The following is a 2,973-nucleotide window of genomic DNA, read 5'->3' as shown; positions in this document are numbered from 1 at the left end:
CGAACCTCCATTTAAGAAGGTAGCAGTCTTAAGCTCAGGCATTTCCCAGAAATTGAGGACTCTGCTTCTGAATGGGAAATGGGCATTGACAAATTCTGGACAGCGCTGCAGAAGTCACGGTAGTTCACCAGAACCTGCTTGATAGTCTGATGGGAGTAGCACGGAGTGAGTATATTCCGGTAGAAGCACGAGACACCAGGGTAAGTGTTCCACATTGTTTAGGTGAAGTCCAACTTCGGTTGGAGGGAGACATACCCAGTTTTATTAACATCCTTTTTTATGAGGAGCTCACTCAAGGATACAATATTCTTCTCGCTGAAAAAGATTGGCTACCTGATTTTGTAATGGATTGCCCAAAGGGGGAAACTGTGATTTTTACCAGCCTTTTCCAACCTTGTTTCAGAATCTGTTAAGCATACATATGCCACGGCATGGGCTCTAGTGCTAGCTCTATGTTACACCCCGAAAATGTGGGTTGGGATGACTGTTCACCTTATCTTGACATTCCATTGAGTATAACTGCACAACCTCAAAGACAATATTCATTAAAAAATTAATCCAAACAACATGTTAGGGAAATCCTAGAACAACTTGTATACCAAGGTGTAATATAAAGTTGCACCTCTTCAATAAATAATCCAGTTTCCTGTAATTAAACCAGATCAATCATATCATCTAGTATTCTATTACAGACATTTAAACTCAGCTATTCACACATTTGCAGTACAAAACGCATAACACTGTGTGGAAGAAATACAAAACAACACTAGATATCGCGAATGGATTTGTCAACCAAAATATAGTGCCTTGAAGCAGATATTTGACAGGCTTCACCGCGCTAGGTTCTCAGAGAAAATTCTGCAGTTTACCACAGGAGTATAAGAACAGCCCTGGGCTGTTTTCAGCCAGACTTACAGTACTACTTGAAAATGCTGAAGATCAGACATAGCATAGCGACCCATTTTTTTTTTTAGAAAAATGTGTGTTGCTCCAACCATTCTAAAAAGACTGCAATCCAAATTAGGATTCCTAAATTTTGACAGAACATACATTCCAGATTACGCAGAACGGGTCAAACCATTCTACGAGTTAATACGCCAGACTTCTCAAGTACACTCTGGACACAGGAACATACAGAAAATGTACGTTCCATTTAAGCTGACATAATAGCTTCTACACACACGTGTAAACACTACAAACCTGGTGATCCTTGTAACCGCAGATACATCAGAGTACACATATGTCACGTTAAATGAAGGTGACAGTACCAATAGCATAAAAATCAAATCTATATACCAATGCTGAAATGCATTTTACACCTACTGAAAAAAATACAGCAGTACATACTGCTGTAGTGAGAGAACGAGCCCTGGCTCAAGGGAAACTCATTATTGTTGTGACCCCTGTATTGACCTTAGAGGTGGTTACCAGAGCAAGCGTTCAGACTGCTAAAGATCTACATCCACGATGGATACAATGGGCTAACTCACTCACTGCAACAGATGTAGATTACAGATTTTACTCTATACTACAATCACAAGCATTTCTGCAGTACGAACAAGAATATACTCTGCCTAATGAAATAATGCCTCTAGGTTGCTATGACTACATCATTTATACTGACTGTTCTGCTCAGCCTGCTGTAGGGACAAAACACCAGCACTCAGTCGCATGCGCAGTTGTAAAAGGGTGTATGCATGAGGGAGTTTTACATCCTGAGAAAACCTACACTCGGTGATTGCACAGCGCAGTTAGCAGAACTGCAGGCTCTAGTTCTGGCTGTACAGAATATGGATGCTGGATTCCCCACACTTAGAGTATGTGATCCGTATTACTGTGTGCAGTCATATAATGAGTACCTACATTATTGGAGCCAGAATGGATTCAGAGTTTCAAAAGGCTACACATCAAAGCACAAGCTGCTTTTGGAACAAGTGGTGAAGCTGAGAGAATGCTTGCCACAGGCTCATGTCATTCATACACTGAGTCATTGATGTGTTGGTGTTCTCGTTGCAGGGAATTCAATGGCTGATGAAGCCAAGAAAGTTCCCTCTGCCTCGGTTGTTGCAATCACTCGTTCTAGTATGAGGATAAACAGAGACATCGTGGTGGCCATCAATGCTGCTCGCAATGACACACACCTGCTGAAAGGATTTCCACTCAAGTACTCCTGCAAGTTAGATGCATGAAACACACCTCATGCTCAGATTACTAGAGTGGGAGATAGAGTAATACCAAACAGTGATCGCAGGATTAATTCTAGCTGCACATGAGGGTCAGGCTTCTGCACATGTAGGGGTGCCTGCTGCAATTACATTATTACAGCAACGCCATTGGCGGCCAGGTCTTTACAAACAGACCTCGGACTTTGTTCACAGATGCAACATCTGCCAGCAGATGGAAGGTTCCACTGTGGCATGTCCACCACAGGCACCTCTACTGATCTCAAACAAGCCATTGGCTTGTGTTTATTTGGACCATTGTGGCCACCTATCATCGGATGGGGCTTACAAGTATATCTTGGTGGAAGTGGATTCCTGCTCTCAATTCCTTTGGGACTGGCCACAGCGATCAGCTGATGCCCAAACTGTTATAAAGGATCTGCGAGTCTTCATCTGAGCATACGCAGTTGGCACATTACATTCAGACCAGGGTCTGGCATTTAGCTCTTGAGCTTACAAAGAGGCCATGGGATTTTTGGGTGTGTCCCTGCGTTTCTCGTCTCCATATCATCCAGAGGGAAACGCAGTAGTGGAGAGAAAAAAACGTGACTTAAAGCAGTCTTTAACAGTGAGGGTCCTAGGCTCTAGTCGCAGTCTGGTCCATCACCTATATGGGGTCCAGAGGGCTTTAAATAATATTCCAAGATAGTCCCTGGGTGGTTGGACTCCTTATGAGATCCTAGAGCAAACATGGAAAAGTGGCTGGATTATTTCTGCGCACAACCAATACATATATATAAAACACAGATAG

The sequence above is a fragment of the Triturus cristatus genome, chromosome 10, assembly GCF_964204655.1.
Source record: "Triturus cristatus chromosome 10, aTriCri1.1, whole genome shotgun sequence".
NCBI lineage: Eukaryota > Metazoa > Chordata > Amphibia > Caudata > Salamandridae > Triturus > Triturus cristatus.
This window is presented reverse-complemented; position numbering follows the sequence as displayed.